This window comes from Oreochromis aureus, linkage group 1, assembly GCF_013358895.1.
Source record: "Oreochromis aureus strain Israel breed Guangdong linkage group 1, ZZ_aureus, whole genome shotgun sequence".
Classification (NCBI taxonomy): domain Eukaryota; kingdom Metazoa; phylum Chordata; class Actinopteri; order Cichliformes; family Cichlidae; genus Oreochromis; species Oreochromis aureus.
In genome coordinates this window covers 39,346,455-39,365,031 of record NC_052942.1, presented here as the reverse complement: position 1 = coordinate 39,365,031, position 18,577 = coordinate 39,346,455, and the positions used below count along the sequence as shown (strand labels likewise).

General features: G+C 42.1%; 1 long non-coding RNA gene across 1 annotated transcript; it reads left to right on the top strand.

The window, feature by feature from the left end:
* Positions 1-358: 358 nt before the first annotated feature.
* On the top strand, positions 359-17,704 carry LOC120440691. The gene is made up of 3 exons (XR_005613453.1): positions 359-533; positions 832-936; positions 15,831-17,704. It is a non-coding gene; the product is annotated as an uncharacterized LOC120440691 (long non-coding RNA).
* The last annotated feature ends 873 nt before the right edge of the window (positions 17,705-18,577 follow it).

Sequence of the window (18,577 nt, the reverse complement as noted above, 5' to 3'; positions counted from 1 at the left end):
ACCCAGTAATACCAAGACGTCTTTTACAAATGTCTACATGGGACGGGTTTGGAGTGACAGACTCATTTCACTACTGACTAAAACATTAATGGTGCAGTATGTCACAGGGGCAAAATCTGATGCCCTGGGAATGAGAACTGACTGATTTTAGTGTAACAATGGACTTTTTTTCTTTACTAAGTTGAGTCTCTGTCCTGAAGTAATATGGATTACTGCAGTAGCTGAATAAAACGGTTTGCTGTGTACCAACACTTTCAAACTCTGAAGGTGACAGAGTCATTTACCTGGTTACCTTTGCTGAAAATGAATAAATGATTATAAAGTAACTTTTAGCATTGTCTTACTGTTTTTTAGATGGTTGAAAAGTAAAACAAGACTGAAGTTTGAATGGAAACACAAAGGCTTATTCATGCAACACAAAGGCTTTTGTGCCATGATGTCAGAGCAAAGAATGATGGATGATGAAATCAGAAGGTGCACAAAGAAAGAAAACAGAGGTGAACAGGTGGATCAAAACAGAAGAGTGACTCAAGGTAGGAAGAGAAACCAAAATATATGCAGAAAGTGAACTCAAAAGAAATGTAATTACAGTATAAAATATAACTCCCAACCAGATACTGAATATAAAGTTGATATTTCTTAATGCCACGGCGCTTTTAAGTACTCTGGGTCTTTAAAATGTGTTGCATAGATTTTTGGAGGAAATGTTTTCCCATGTTAACATTGACTTCCCGTAATTCTACAAAGAATGCTTATAGAAAAAACATCCCTGCCTCCATATGACATATCTTCCTGTATCTGTATTTTTCTCTAAACATATTCATCTCCCAGCGGCAGTAAATCACCTTCCAATCTCCAAGAATACAGCACATTATATGAGAATTTCTGATGGATATATGAGACCGTGTCATATTTCAACCATCGAGCAAGAAGAAGGTAATAAACTCTGAACATGTGGTGGCAGAACTGACGCAAAGCTACTGATATCATGTTGTTTTTGGCTAAGGAGATAGATGAAGAGACTGACAGAGAGAGGGAAAAATAAGGAAATAAGTCATTCCTATTGTTTGTGCTTTGCTGGTAGGTGCAGGTAAGGCTGTCACAGTTCTCCTCTCCAAAGCCAGACTAAATAGTTTGTGACAGGGAGCCAGGTTTCTGTGTCCCGTAAAACAAAATGGGACCATATAGGATTTGTCTTTAAGGTTAATTTGGAGTATAAGCTCATTAAAAGGGATCTTCCATGGTTTTCCTGATCTGTCCATAAAGTCTATGTATATATATGACAGAAAAAATACTGATCCACAGCTCTCAATCTTTGAATTCACGTGTTCCATTGCACAAACCTGGTCATGCTGTCTCCCTTTACAAGCATTAGTGAAAGTGTGGCTCATTCAAAAAATGCCTGCCCTGAGTGCTCCCAGTACCTTCACCCTCCACATTGTCTTGCTCATAGGGGGTCATATGATTGTTGGGGTGTTCTCTGTATTTACCTTACATTATAAAGCGTTTTAAGGCAACTGTTGTTGTGATTTGGCACTACAGTATATAAAGAAAATTGCACCCTGCTGTTATGTGCTGGATTGTCTCAGAGGCATCTCTGCACAGCCTGCACCTGGGGTCTTACCTGGTGTGTAGGAACCTAGACTCTATCAAGTTTTTTCCTGCACTACCATGATTACTCTCTTTGTGCTGGCTTTCTCTATGTATTGATATGATTTTTCATTATCAGTCATTTCTTCTATCTGGTACATGCCGTGCAGGGGCCTGTCCTTCCATGATGGTTCCTCTCCTTGCTCCTTTTCTTTCTCAGGTTTCTGCTGTCTAGTTTTCACTAAGCACACTGGCTGGTGTGAGTCAAACCCTGGAAAAATGCAGGATAAACTGTACATGTGCATGGGAGTTTGCCCAACCAGTCTACATGTTTTTTGCAGTCTTTGTCCCTTGACGTATCCTGTGGTGCTTTGGGAACATGAGGCATCTTGCTTGTTTTTACTAACCATTCATCCCCTGTACAGCTACAGAGCTTGGGCTGTGTTGCTGGATTCGTTCCCAGTGACAGATGGATTGGTGCAGTGATGAACTGGTCCATCATGCTGAAGAAAGCCTCAAAGCAAAGCTTCACTAGTTCACCAGTTTATCTAAATCCCTGCCGTCACTTGTAGGCTCAAGCTTAATGAGTGGAAGAAGGACAACACTAATATGTACAAGCTGGTCTGGACTTTTTTCGCTTAGACAGCTGCCCCTGAAAAGATGGATAGATGGATCGAATCACTGTAAATACACAATATTGTAAATAACAACTATTATATTTATTTTTGTTTCATATAAGTTGTTTTTAGAGCTAGTTTACGTTTTCGGTTTGGTTTTTGTTAATTAGAATAATCGGTGGATAGTCAAAGTTGTCCAAAGATTCAAATAACACGCTCAAGTAATCCCTGTAAGCAAAAAGGCTTCAGACCAATCTGAACACTCAGTTTGATCACTTTATTTCACTCGTAGATCTGTATGATTTGAAAAACATGGGATATCTCAAAGCTCATCGCAGACACACAGCTTTGGCTACATCTGCTACATCTCTCTGGGATCGGCAGCAAATGTGAAAAATTAGCTTTAAGGAGCTAAAACAACTCATTTCACAGAATAAGCTGCAAGTCTTCTACACAATAATGTTGTTAGAACAATATGAACTAATATAATTTGTAAATTCTGCAAAAGCTGCTCTACAATCTGTGCACATGAATATAGAGTCAGCATAATCAAAATCCAGGCACACAGCAACTTTTGCCAAATGAGCAACATAAGGAACAAATCACTGAACCACTCTTTAGTGTAGAAACAAATAACATTTATTTACACAACGATTATTTTACAGAGAGGAGTCAAGGAATGGTGAAAAAAGCAAGAAGGGGATCCAAAAACATGTCGGGGTCTCTAACACCAAAATAACAAACACTTTGAGACTGCATACCTCTGCCAAGGCCAAACATTCACACACCCTGCCTTCACTGGAGTCGTTCTGGTAAGAATTTCATGCAAATCAAATCACATGTGCACCCTGGCAAACTACAAAAAAGGAGGGAAGCCACAATAACCCTATGGGCCTTAATTTGCCTTTTCATGAGAAACTTAACAAACATTTTATCTCAAAAATTGAGCTTTTGGGAGATTAAACTGATTATTTCCAAGAAACACAATTCTAGGTCCAATAAACAAATCTACCACAGCTCCCAGTCATCACACAACACAGTAGTCAAATGACCCGGGGGACTTGATGCGCTCCACTTATTGATCATACTCAGGTGTGGGGATAAGCAACCATTAAGCTCAGGTGTGCGGCAGACCTGATGCCAAGAATCAGCTTTATTTGTACTTTCACTGTACGCAACACAACAGACAAGCAGACAATAACAACATTTGTTCAGTGGTGCAAAGATGCTAGAATAATTATGGGATGGCTAACCTATCTTTGGCTGTCCCCTTAGGGAGCCACACAAATATTGAACGCATAACGCATAACCAGTTAATATATGGAGAGTGTGTATAAAGTATATATATACAGGGTGGGCCATTTATATGGATACACCGTAATAAAATGGGAATGGTTGGTGATATTAAAGTCCTGTTTGTGGCACATTAGTATATGTGAGGGGGCAAACTCCTCAAGATGGGTGGTGACCATGGTGGCCATTTAGAAGTCGGCCATCTTGGATACAACTTTTGTTTTTCCAATAGGAAGAGGGCCATGTGACACATCAAACTTATTGGTAATGTCACAAGAAAAACAATGGTGTGCTTGGTTTCAACCTAACTTTATTCTTTCATGAGTTATTTACAAGTTTCTGACCACTTATAAAATGTGTTCAGTGTGCTGCCCATTGTGTTGGATTGTCAATGCAACCCTCTTCTCCCACTCTTCACACACTGAAAGCAACACCGCAGGAGAAATGCCAGCACAGGCATCCAGTATCCGTAGTTTCAGGTGCTGCACATCTCGTATCTTCACACCATAGACAATTGCCTTCAGATGACCCCAAAGATAAAAGTCTAAGGGGGTCAGATCGGGAGACCTTGGGGGCCATTCATCTGGCCCACGACGACCAATCCACTTTCCAGGAAACTGTTCATCTAGGAATGCTCGGACCTGGCACCCATAATGTGGTGGTGCACCATCTTGCTGGAAAACTCAGGAACGTGCCAGCTTCAGTGCATAAAGAGGGAAACGCATCATCATGTAGCAATTTCAAATATCCAGTGGCCTTGAGGTTTCCATTGATGAAGAATGGACCCACTATCGTTGTACCCCATATACCACACCAAACCATCACTTTTGTTGTTCCAACAGTCTTGGAGGGATCCATCCAGTGTGGGTTAGTGTCAGACCAATAGCGGTGGTTTTCTTTGTTAACTTCACCATTCACATAAAAGTTTGCCTCATCACTGAACAAAATCTTCTGCGTGAACTGAGGGTCCTGTTCCAATTTTTGTTTTGCCCATTCTGCAAATTCTGTGCGCCGATCTGGGTCATCCTCGTTGAGATGCTGCAGTAGCTGGAGTTTGTAAGGGTGCCATTTGTGAGTAGCTAATATCTGCCGAAGGGATGTTCGACTAATGCCACTCTCCAGTGACATGCGGCGAGTGCTACGCTGTGGGCTCTTGCTGAATGAAGCTAGGACAGCCACTGATGTTTCTTCATTAGTGACAGTTTTCTTGCGTCCACATTTTGGCAAATCCAACACTGAACCAGTTTCACGAAACTTAGCAAGCAGTTTGCTAACTGTAGCATGGGAGATGGGTGGTCTTGTAGGGTGTCTTGCATTGAAATCTGCTGCAATGACCCGGTTACTGCGTTCACCAGATATCAACACGATTTCGATCCGCTCCTCACGTGTTAACCTCTTCGACATGTCAATGGCTGTGAACAAAGAGAAACCTGTAAATAACTCATGAAAGAATAAAGTTACGTTGAAACCAAGCACACCATTGTTTTTCTTGTGACATTACCAATAAGTTTGATGTGTCACATGGCCCTCTTCCTATTGAAAAACAAAGTTGTATCCAAGATGGCCGACTTCTAAATGGCCACCATGGTCACCACCCATCTTGAGGAGTTTGCCCCTCACATATACTAATGTGCCACAAACAGGACTTTAATATCACCAACCATTCCCATTTTATCACGGTGTATCCATATAAATGGCCCACCCTGTACATACATACAGTTAAGCCCATAATTATTCATACCCCTGCCGAATTTTGACTTAAAGTTACTTTTGTACAACAAGCAAGTTCTTTTTTGAGCAGAAATGACACAGGTGTCTCCCCAAAGATAATAAGACGATGTACAAGAGGCATCATTGTGGAAAAAATATTTCTCAGGTTTTATTTATATTTTAGCAAAAGTATCATGTCCAGAATTATTCATACCCTTCTCAATAATCAATAGAAAAAGCCTTTATTGGCTATTACAGCAATCAAACGCTTCCTATAATTGCAGACCAGCTTTTGCATGTCTCCACAGGCATTTTTGCCCATTCATCTTTAGCAATGAGCTCCAAATCTTTCAGGTTGGAGGGTCTTCTTGCCATCACCCTGATCTTTAGCTCCCTCCACAGATTCTCAATTGATTCAAGTCAGGACTCTGGCTAGGCCACTGCAAAACGTTAATGTTGTTGTCTGCTAACCATTTCTTCACCACGCTTGCTGTATGTTTTGGGTCATTGTCGTGCTAAACTGTCCACTGGTTCCCAAGGCCAAGTTTTTCTGCAGACTGCCTGATGTTGTTGTTGAGAATCTTCATGTATTGCTCTTTTTTCATGGTGCTGTTTACTGTGATTAGGTTCCCTGGTCCATTGGCTGAAAAACACCCCCAAAGCATTAGGTTCTCACCACCATGTTTGACAGTGGGGATGGTGTTCTGTGGGTTGAAGGCTTCTCCATTTTTATGTTAAATGATCACAATGATGCCAACATCATTGTGACCAAATAATTCAATTTTTGTTTCATCTGACCATAACACTGAAGACCAGAAACCTTCTTCTTTGTCCAGATGAGCATTTGCAAAGGCCAAATGAGCTTTGGCATGCCTTAGAAGTGCCTGGAGAAGTAGCGTTTTCCTTGGTCTGCATCCATGGAACCCAACAGTGTCCGTTGGACTGTCTGCCTTGAGACATTGCCACCAGCAGAGCCCAGATTCACCAGAATGGCCTTGGTGGTGATCCTTGGATTCTTTTCACCTCTCTCACTATCCCCTGGCCAGCACAGGTTTCACTTTTGGCTTCCGACAACGTCCTCTGAGATCTTCCACAGTGCGGAACATCTTGTATTTTTAATAATACTTTGCACTGTAGCCACTGGAACTTGAAAACATTTGGATATGGCCTTGTAGCCCATTCCTCACTTGTGAGCAGCCACAATGCACAGCCGCAGGTCCTCACTGAGTTCCTTTGTCTTAGCCATGAATGTCCACAGACCACCTGCAGAGAGCTGCTGTTTTTCACCTGTTGAGTTGATCAAAACAGCTATTCCCAATTAATCAGGGTAATTAGGATGCTTTAGAACAGCTTTGACTATTTGGAATGGTATGGAACTTTGGATTTTCCCAGAGACTGTGGCAGTTTGTGAAGGGTATGAATAATTCTGGACATGATACTTTTTGCTCAAATGTAAATAAAAGCTGAGAAATATTTTTTTTCCACAATGATGCGTCTTGTACATCATCTTATTATCTTTTGTGAGACGCCTGTGTCATTTCCAGTCAAAAAATAACTTGCTAGTTGAATAAAAGTAACTTTAAGTCAAAATTTGCCAGGGGTATGAATAATTATGGGCTTAACTGTATATATACATATGTTGTTGGAATGCTACTACGCAAGTAACCCTGGCGGAAGGGGTTACATGAATAGGATGAGGGACCTATGGAATCTTTGACACCCAGTATCCACATTAACGGCGAAACAACTAGTAGCTCAGTGTTCCAACATTCAGAAGAAGGCACTGCTCTCACAGCTAGAGACTGACGAGGTACAACATAAATGCTACGGCAAGGGGGAGCCAGGACGCCAGGTCAGGGGGGTGATATCATCACCCCCACCCATGATTGGGTACCAAGACCCAAGTGCGATTGAAGAAGGATCGTTGAGTGCGAGAGGAATTGACCTGAAAGATATAATCACGGCAAAGCTTGAAACCTGGATCCCCTGTAGCCGGTTACCAAGACTACGTGAAGTACCCTCAGAAGATCTACTAGATGATGTGAATGCAGCACTACGGACGATACCTACCGCCACCATTACCGAAACTAACAAGTTGATCTATACTACGGCAGCAGTGATCAGTGAGATGCTTGGCTATAAGTTGAACAGCCACAAGGGGCAGTACCCTCCATGGAGAAGGAGGCTAGAGGGCAAGATCAAAGTAGCACGGAGGGAGGTTAGCCAACTATCGGAGTTGCAGAAAGGTGCGACAAAGAAGGTGCATAACAAATACAGCAAGCTGTCCATACCTGAGGCCTTGGAAACTGCCAAGCAAAGACTCACAGCCTTGGCCAGCTGCTTGAGGAGGTACACCAGAGAGATAGAAGGCAGGAGAATAAACCAGCTGTTCTCCACAGAACCAGCCAAGGTGTACTCTCAGTGGCAAGGGAACAATACGGAAACAGCACCACCAAGGCTGGAGACGGAGCAATACTGGAAGAGCATATGGGAGCAGGACACAACCCATAACGGCAATGCTCAGTGGCTAGTGGATCTGAGGGCAAACCATAGCGACCTCCCTGAAAAGGGTCCAGTAACCATCACAGTGGCAGATATCCAAGCAAGGGTCTCTAGTATGAAGAATTGGACAGCACCAGGGCCCGACATGGTTCACGCCTACTGGCTGAAGAAGCTGACTGCACTCCACGAGTGTCTGGCAGCACAAATGAACCAGCTGCTAGTTGATGAGAGACACCCGGAATGGCTAACCGAAGGCCGGACAGTCCTGATCCTCAAGGACCCCCAGAAGAGATCGGTCCCATCGAACTACCGACCAATAAACTGCCTCAGTACTACATGGAAGCTCCTATCAGGCATCATATCGGCTAAGATGAACAGGCACATGGGTCAATACATGAGCGGGGCACAGAAAGGGATTGGCAAGAATACCAGAGGCGCAAAACACCAGCTACTGGTAGACAGAACAGTCAGCCGAGACTGCAAGACCAGACTGACCAACCTGTGCACAGCCTGGATTGATTACAAGAAGGCCTATGACTCAATGCCCCACAGCTGGATACTGGAATGCCTAGAATTGTACAAAATCAACAGGACCCTAAGAGCCTTCATCAGGAACTCAATGGGGATGTGGCGTACAACACTAGAGGCCAACTCCAAGCCCATAGCACAAGTCACCATCAAGTACGGGATCTACCAAGGAGATGCTCATTCCCCTCTGCTGTTCTGCATAGGCCTGAACCCCCTCAGTGAGATCATTAACAAGACTGGCTATGGATACCGACTATGGAACGGAGCGGTTGTCAGCCACCTCCTGTACATGGATGACATCAAGCTGTATGCCAAGAGTGAACGAGACATCGATTCACTGATCCACACTACCAGGATATACAGAAATGACATTGGAATGTCGTTCGGACTGGAGAAGTGTAGTCGGATGGTAACAAAGAGAGGGAAGGTAGTCAGAACTGAGGGGATTGAACTACCAGAAGGCAACAACATTGCAGACATAGGGGACAGTTACAAGTACCTGGGGATCCCGCAGGCGAATGGGAACCATGAAGAGGCCGCTAGAAAGGCTGCAACCACCAAATACCTGCAGAGGGTCAGGCAAGTCCTGAGGAGTCAGCTGAACGGTAAGAACAAGATCCGGGCCATCAACACCTACGCCCTGCCCGTGATCAGGTACCCTGCTGGGGTAATAGGCTGGCCAGAGGAGGAGCTAGAAGCCACTGACATCAAGACAAGAAAGCTCCTGACCATGCATGGAGGGTTTCACCCCAAGTCCAGCACCCTGAGGCTGTATGCTAAGCGGAAGGAAGGGGGCTGGGGACTGGTGAGTGTCAGCACCACAGTCCAGGATGAGACAACGAACATCCAAGAATACATTGGGAAGATGGCCCCAACTGACCGAGTGCTCAGTGAATACCTCAGGCAGCAGAAACCCAAGAAAGAGGAGGAAGGCGAGGAACCATCATGGAAGGACAGGCCCCTGCACGGTATGTACCACCGGCAGATAGCGGAGGTGGCTGATATCCAGAAATCCTACCAGTGGCTGGACAAAGCTGGACTGAAAGACAGCACAGAGGCACTAATCATGGCAGCACAAGAACAAGCTCTGAGTACAAGATCCATAGAGGCTGGGGTCTATCACACGAGGCAAGACCCCAGGTGCAGGCTGTGTAAAGATGCCCCAGAGACAATCCAGCACATAACAGCAGGGTGCAAGATGCTAGCAGGCAGGGCATACATGGAACGCCATAACCAAGTGGCCGGCATAGTGTACAGGAACATCTGTGCCGAGTATAACCTGGAAGTCCCGAGGTGAAAATGGGAGATGCCCCCAAGGGTGGTGGAGAATGACCGAGCTATGATCCTGTGGGACTTCCAGATGCAGACGGACAAAATGGTGGTGGCTAACCAACCGGACATAGTGGTGGTAGACAAACAGGAGAAGACGGCTGTAGTGATCGATGTAGCGGTTCCGAATGACAGCAATATCAGGAAGAAGGAACATGAGAAGCTGGAGAAATACCAAAGGCTCAGAGAAGAGCTCGAGAGGATGTGGAGGGTGAAGGTAACGGTGGTCCCCGTGGTAATCGGAGCACTAGGTGCGGTGACTCCCAAGCTAGGCGAGTGGCTCCAGCAGATCCCGGGAACAACATCGGACATCTCTGTCCAGAAGAGCGCAGTCCTGGGAACAACTAAGATACTGCGCAGGACCCTCAAGCTCCCAGGCCTCTGGTAGAGGACCCGAGCTTGAAGGATAAACCGCCCACAGGGGCGTGCTGGGTGTTTTTTTTTTTATATTATATATATATGTATATATATAATTAAAAACTACTAAAGATTTTTAAGGTGAGAAAAAGTTCTTGGCTGGATTAAAATTAACTTTTGTATTTTTAATACAAAGATCTATTTTCTGGTTGCCAGGGTGACAAGCATCAGTAGTGCAGAGATTAAATACACTTCCCAGTGAAATCCGTGACTTTGAAAGTTTTGTCCAGTTGTGTGACAATGACTCATTGAACACAAGCAGCCACATGGCTTTTTTGTGTATATTTTATATTTTGCCAGCAGACCAGGCTGTTGAGTTTTATCTTTTGTGATGTTTTTCTTTCCTGATTAACATAAAAAAACAAACTTTCAGGACTTGCTAGAAAGCCGTGAAAGGTCTTCCAGTGCGTGTTCATCAAGGACACTGAACAGACGGCCAGTTCATTTTCCAAATGTTGGCTTAAGTTTCTGTTTTGAAACTTATAATTCAAACATAGTTATTCAAATGAGAGTGAATCCCAAAACGTTTGCTGGGTGTTGATTACGCACGGTCTGAATAAACAGCCAAACATCAAGTGTACACTAGATGACAACATCACTCCAGGAACTCACTGTTACTGGGCAGCTGAACAGATTTCCATGTAGTGATGTAATCTTAACGTTGCTATCCATATAGTGACATTTTAAGCTCGATCACTCTTCGGTGGCCTCACAGGACGGACGTTTGCTTCACTAGAGCAAGCCGCTAGAACAGCTGTAACGAACGCCGCAGGCTCTGGGGACTGTGTGTTAATAATCGAAGCTTGTGTACCGAGTACAGCTGGACACTGACAGCTTGGTTTGTGCCGTGTGGTTTGTAAACTGGTTTTAGGGCAAGCAGAGCCCTGCCGAGAAGCTGGCAGGCTAGAGGAGTTTCACAGGAAGTATGTTTCCAGCGAAGGCTGGGAGGAGCAGCTGAAAATGATTTAACCACCAAAAACACTGGGAGGTGATGAGTAACCGAGTCACAATTCAGGGTTCACCGAGAGCATGAACAGACAACAGACTGAGGTGCGCTTGTGTATCTAAGCACATACTTTTCATAATAAATATTCATTATGTGCAACAGGATGTGAGGCTTAGAGACAGGATGGGTCCTGATCCTGATAAATTATAGCACAAATACATCGATTATGCTGTTTCTATTTGTGTGTTCCCAAACAGTCGGTGGATTAAGTAACGCTCTAAATGTTACTTCAAAGAAAGACTACAGAAAATTATAAAGCAAAAAGCATCATGTGCATTTTTCTGTATATTTATCAAACATCACAAATGTGAAAGCTAACGGTGGGTATTTTGCAGCTGGATGCATGGATGGGTAGTCTTCACCGGGATTTTGCAAGAAATAAATGAGCTGAATCAAACAAAGAGTTTTATATCAGGCTATCCAGGAAAAAGATAATCTTATATTTTCTTTTTCCTGGAACTGATGCTTCAATAGTTTTCAGTCATTCCCTCCTGTTTCCCTCGTCTCTTTCACTGCGTTAGTCTCACGCGTTAATTGTCTTTTGTTTGCTTCTTGTTTCAGTGTGAAGGTTATTTTTTTCTCAGATGTCTCCTTGAGGTTTGACATCATGTTTTTGTTCCTTTCCGTCTTTCGTGATTGTCTGTCCCACCCTCATTACTTTCATATGTGTTAGTAACAAGCACCCCCGTGTTTTTGTCATCTATATATAGATCTGTGTGTCCCTTTGCCTTTGTCAGATTATTTGTGCCCCTAGTAGTCATCGGCAAAAATGAAGCGAAGCGAAAACACAAAACCTGTGTCCAAAGATGGCACAATAAACAAAAAAATCAGATGATTTTACTGACAAACTTAAGAAAATCCTGTCATCCATGAAGGATACCATGTGTCAGCGTAAACCAGTAGGTTAGAAGTTTCCTTTCTATAATTGAGCTTGAATGAGCTTCAACAACAGGTGTAAAGACGTGCTCGTTCTTTCGGCACCGTAGACAGTATCTGTAGGCATTTCACAGTAAAATGACATACTTACATACAGCTTTATAATCTATAATATTCTAATATGGCCTGATGCAAATGAAATGACAAGTATTACTAAGAAAAATGTTGAGTAGGAAATGATGACAAATATTTACTGCGTATTTATTTGTGCAGGGTGTTTTTTCACAGACAGAAGTCACAAACTGTTTTACAGAAAATAATCTAAGAGTAAAAAAATTGCAAAAAGGACAAAAACAATATAAAATTAAATAAATATATGACCGCTTTTTAGTATTGAAACAAAGTTCTCCCAACACTGGGTAAAATCTATAGACAAACATAATTTAGTAAAATGGTAAATGGCCTGTATTTATATAGCGCTTTACTAGTCCCTAAGGACCCCAAAGTGCTTTACACAACCAGTCATTCACCCATTCACACACACATTCACACACTGGTGATGGCAAGCTACATTGTAGCCACAGCCACCCTGGGGCGCACTGACAGAGGCGAGGCTGCCGGACACTGGCGCCACCGGGCCCTCTGACCACCACCAGTAGACAACGGGTGAAGTGTCTTGCCCAAGGACACAACGACCGAGACTGTCCAAGCCAGGGCTCAAACCGGCAACCTTCTGATTACAAGGCGAACTCCCAACTCTTGAGCCAACGATCGCCCCATAATTTAGTATGTGTGATGTGACTATTTTAAATTAAGGAGCTTGCATTGTCTTTGTCTGTGCTCCAGCATGTCACCTGCAAAAGCTGTCTGCAGATTTCTCCCTGTAAGTCCTGTTGTAACCACCTGACAGACACTATTGTAGGTAAATAAGTAACTCCTGTCAAGTTCATCCCACAGCTCTTACTTTAGTGTTCCTGGTCATAATTGACCGGTCAGTTTTAACAGCTCTTAAATTAACATAACAAACATTTTCCACCACCAAATTCAGTTCAGTGGGTCGTTCAGTCAGTGGGGATTGGGGGTTGAGTGGATTCCCATTCATTTCCTATGGAGGTCACTTTTGAACAGGAACACCACAGGTGTAACAATATTGATTAAAACACTCAAAATGAAAAGGAAGGGGTGATCATCACTTTTATATGTTCAAGTGCATAGTGTGGAGGATGTCATAAGGCCTTGAGGCAATCAGATGTGAAACACAATATTTATGAGTGTTTTAAGTTGTAAATCGGACAGATTTGACCTGAATGCGACAGGAAGGGTAAGTAAAATTCTAATTATATAGCACAGAGATCGAGGTGCTGTATATTCTAAGGTAGACCCTACAATAATACATACAGAGAAAAACCCAACAATCATATGACCCCTATGAGCAAGCACTTTGGTGACAGTGGGAAGGAAAAACTCCCTTTTAACAGGAAGAAACCTCCGGCAGAACCAGGCTCAGGGAGGGGCGGGGCCATCTGCTGTGATTGGTTGGGGTGAGAGAAAGAAAACAGGATAAAGACATGCTGTGGAAGAGAGACAGAGGTTAATAACAAGTATGAAATTAATCAAGCTGTGTTAGCAACGGTGTCACATGTGAGTAATTGGAGGATTTGGTCAGAAGCTTTGCTGCGGCGTTTTGAACAACCTGCAGACGTTCCAGCGAGTTTTTGCTAACACACATAAACAATGAGTGACAGTAATGCAAACGTCTCCAGTGCAGTGTGTGATAATATAATTGTAAGGACATAATCAAAGTTATTGGCTTCACCTGTCAAGGTTTCTGATGTTGTTGCCACCAACACTATACATGATGTACAATTTCTCCAAATTTGTTAAATCTATTTTCTGTTTTCAGAAGGTCCAAAATAGTCAAACATTTGCACTGAAGGAACCAAAGATCATTTATGGACTTCCTAAGAGGGAAGAGAGATTCCTGCACCGTCTCTAAGCCTTGTCCAGGGGGGTGTTAAAGCACTGATGTGTTTCATCTTTGACCTCAACAGGTGCAATAAACTGATTAAAGGTCAGGGAAGATTTGTCTTTTCTCCAATAAAGAGTTAACACGCAGCCAGTAACATCACATGTCTGCTGTAAGAAAAAAAAAGCACAGGAACAGCATGATCCAAAGGGGTGGTTTTATTTTTTCTGTAAACATGTGCTCAGAAATCATAGAAAAATAAAGCTCAGAAGTTGTCTGTTTGCTCTTTCTGCACAGAGCAAACAGCAGCTGCTAAAAGTGAATTCAGCTGAATTTAATGGCGCTAAGTGATCAAATTTATGCAGACACAGATTCCTCCAAATATAGCTTAAGATTCTGAACTTTGCGCACAGACAGCTCGTTCAGTTTTAAACGGACAGTCGATCAAACAGCGAAGCAGTGAGATTGAAAACAGTCTGGTGACAGCGTGACAGACAGTCTGACCTTTATCACTGGATGATATCAATAGAAACACACACACACACTCACACACATATGAGCCCCATGACTGGACAGAGAGGTCTGTGTAACAGGAAGTGGCAGAGGAACCATCCTCAGGCCTTTGTTTGATCCGTGTTAGACTTTTTCTTTCTTTTCTTTCTTTTTGTGGCCAACTGCTGGTCAGACAGTGTTGCTGATACAGCCACAGACACATTCACTTCCTGGGCATGCAGTTCATTCTGGCCCCGCACCGTACAGGTACACAGGAAAGAAGCTGTAACAGATTTTTTTTCCAAAAGAAAAATTTAAAGAGATTAATTTAACTAGTTTAAGCCACACATTTAACATCATTTCACACATTTTTGTTTAAATGATAGTTTAACACTATAAACACATCGATCTGATGCACTGAGTGAAAATTAAAAGTAAACAAAGCACAAAAGTATAAACATTATACTTAAAAATACTTTAATAGCTTTGTTTTTTCACCATAAAACTAGTATAATGTTTGCAACATATATCTACACGCATTAGTCAACTCTGAAAATAAAGTTACTGAAACCAGTTACAATAACTTTAATTTCACAGAGTTTTGACCTAATTGGCAAAATTTACGGAAAACTAATAATGAAAAATATATTGTATATATTATTTATTACTCTTATAAATTCACACATTTTAGGAACTTGATCAATTAATGTTAAATGCATGCAAAGTGATAGGTTTCAATTATTAAAAATACAATGAATATTATTTCATTTCATTTTACAGATATTCATGTATCAAAAAAATATCAAAACATGTTGTAACACGTTTCTTTTGTAATATAAAAAATAATATTTATTATATAAAAATATAATAAAAATGTCAACAAGAGTAAAAGGCTTTTGTATCTTAGTTTTGAACAGGAACAACTGGAACTACGGCGGCCTTTACTTTTAAAATCCTATAAGAAGGTTAGACATGAACATGTCTTATGTTACACATGGAGCCCATTACAGATTCTGGGACAGTTTGTAATTTTTCATATTTTGGAAGAAAACTTCAAGACCTTTAGCAAATAACCCCCAAAAAGGGAACAGGCCATTTATAGTTTGGATCAGGTGAAGGAGTATAAACAGGGCTTAATTCATTCATTTTGTCGCTCCTGGCCCTCCATGTAAAAGATCAAGCAGTGTAAATGTTTGATTTTTACCAATAACAGCTTCAACATGAGAGCATTCTTAAGTTGTTGCTGTAAAAACAGTGATAGCTAATGTTGAGGAAGGAAAAAGGACCATACACATCAGAGCCTCAGACAAAACATTACACGTTTCCCCTGCAAGTATATCAAACTCAAACTCAGCAGCATTAGCTTGATAATACACCACACTGACTTTAATGCAGCTGGGCACTAAATCTCTGTGACCAGTCATATTGCACATAGTAAGCAGTTATTAAGTCATTAAACCAAAATTTCCTCTGCATTCACGTAGATTGTTTTTCTGTCTCTCAGCAGATTCATAATTCGTGTTGGTGTTGAAAGGTATTGGGAAAAGGTGAAGTGGGGACAGTGGGAAGGAAAAACCTCAAGAAGAAGAAACCTCCAGCAGAACAGGTTGGGGTTGAGGCAGCGCATTATGAATAATACGCAATATTGGAAATTTCATGACAACCACTTCAATAAAACTAAAAATCATATAATAAATCATCCAGCCTATAAAAGCCCAGACCTCCCCCTCTGCACCTCCTCCAGCTTATCCAGGGAAACATCAGTCTGATTCCAGGTCTCTCTCCAGCATGTGGTGGGTCGACCCTGGAGCCTCCTCCCAGTAGGACATGCCCGGCTGGAACACCCCGCCCAGGAGGTGACAGCCTCAGCTGGCTCTTTTTGATGCAGAGGAGTAGCAGTTCTACCCTGAGCCCTTTATAAATGATGAACTCTCACCCTGTCACTAAGGGAGAGCTCAGCTCATCCACCCGTCTGAGAAAGAAGCTTGTATCTGTGAACTCATTCTATTAGTGAAAACACTAAGACATGGACCCTCATGCAATCCACTGAGTTTGTTTCTGACAGCTTGGTCCAAAATATACACAAGTAGCCCACTAGAGGTCATTTTGCAGTGGCAGTGGATGTTATGTTCCTCCTTGCACAAAGGAGCAGACAGTGGCATCGTGGCTGGCTCGATGCTCTTCCACAGCCACGTCCCGCTCTCCTTCTGTTACGGCCCGTCTCGTGACACTTTGTTGGGAAACACGGCACACTTTGGGTAACTTTGGTTTAATTGCTCTTTGGGTCTTTAGAAGCCATTTGGCTCAGACAATTTTCATTTGTATAACAAAGTTTTATAAACTAAACAGAATTTCAGCTTTTTTGCAGTATTATTATTTCATTCTTGTCTTTCCCCCATGCTTTGGCATTAAAACAATAAGCTGAGGAAGTCATGAAGTAATTATTTTGATAACTGTTTAGGACAAATCCATCCAACTAACCAATCATGTTCTACCACTTACTGTTTCTTCCACCCTTTCAGGTAGGTGGACACTCACGCGTTCCCAAAGCTGCTGATTTCTCCAGCAAAAAAATATCTAAACAAATACATAAAAGCCTGTTATCACTTTCCTGAATGGGATTTTTTTTACTTTTCCTGTTATTTTCTCATGATAAACTAAACTGCTGCAACTGTGCACATAAAAAAATCCATAACCAACTTAAATTCAGCTGATCTCTGGATTTGTCCACGAGGACTTCTCGACTGCTTCCAGCAAGGCTGATATTTTCAGATCCAAGCACCTTTTGATTTTGGGTTTAACTCTCGAGTTTGGCGTCCATGTTGAAGTTGCAAAGCTCCCACACCAGTGGTTACAAGAGAGCTTCCAGGGAGCGATCTAACGATAGCCAAAGTGATGTAAGCGGTCCAGAGGTGCATTTAAATCAGGTATTTCTTTTTTATCTTCACTGAGTGAAACTGCAGAACTGTGACAGCATCTAAGCTTTTTCCAAAAGAAAGTTCTTATATTTATTGATTTTTTAAAACCCTTTTTTTTATTTCATGAAATTTAAATTCATGACAGATTGTTCTCAGAATTTTTTAGTTTTAAGTGAAGCAATAGAAAATGTTGAATGAGGAGGTTCTTTAGGGTGTAAAACACCCAAATATTGTTTTTATTTATTTTCCTTCTGACACAAATGAATGGATATCTCACTGTTTCTGTATCCAGCGATACTGGTTCCAGCTGGACGGCCTTTTTTAAATTCATGTTTAATAAAACACGCTATTATTTTTTTTACAGCCAACACTGTTAGTTGGCTAGATAAAAAAAACTTTTAGTAATATCTCTGAGTAATTGTATTTGACATATTTTCATTTGTCTGCTTTTGATGGATGATTTAAAGCCACTCTGAGTCTTATTAAAGCCTTCATCTGTTAATCTAATTTGTGTCACAGCCATTATTTGTGGTTTTCATTTACTGATGTCACTGTGAAGTCCTCGGAGACAAATAAACTACTTTAATGAAGAAAATATTCTAGATGAGTTAAAGCGGTGAGATGAAGAGAACCATCACCAAGAGAATGACAAGCAGCTCTCTGTTATTAATTCTCATCATTGTTCATCACGTCTTCTTCCTCCAGAAACCACAATTATGGCCGCCACAATTGCAGTCTCTCCCCTAAAACAGCCGCCAGACTCGAACCTCCCTCCTGTCACCCCAACCAATCAAATTCCACCTTATTAAACCTGCTTGGTTTTATAAGCGTCAGTGGAAACAGGAGGGAGGCGAGGAATCTGCACAGCTGGGTGAAAATATACTGCAGGCTCCTCTCTGACTAAGAGTCCGAAAGCCAGAAAACATGCCGGCTGATGACCATGTGGGATTCAGGAGGTGGAGACAATCGACGTGTCTCATTCAGAGATGTTTCAGGCGTGCTCTCTCATACGTCTGATCTTTTCATAGGTAAAAACATCATTTCATGTTTACTGACTTCAACCAGAGGCCGTGGAACTTCAGTCAGGAACTAAACCTGGAAAACCAGACTGTCACTGAGAAAAAATGTTTCCCGCTCAAATCAAATCATGTGACACAAAGACTGCAGCTGTGTCTGCAAAGTATCATTGGAAGAAACTTAAAGGTCAGAGGTCACAGAGACACTAAGCCTGCAATAGCTTGTCTGCTTCGAGAATATCTGTGAATCAAAGAGCTGCTCACAGGATTTATTCAGATGATTTTTCACTCTGACACTGTCTGAAGATTTTAATTAG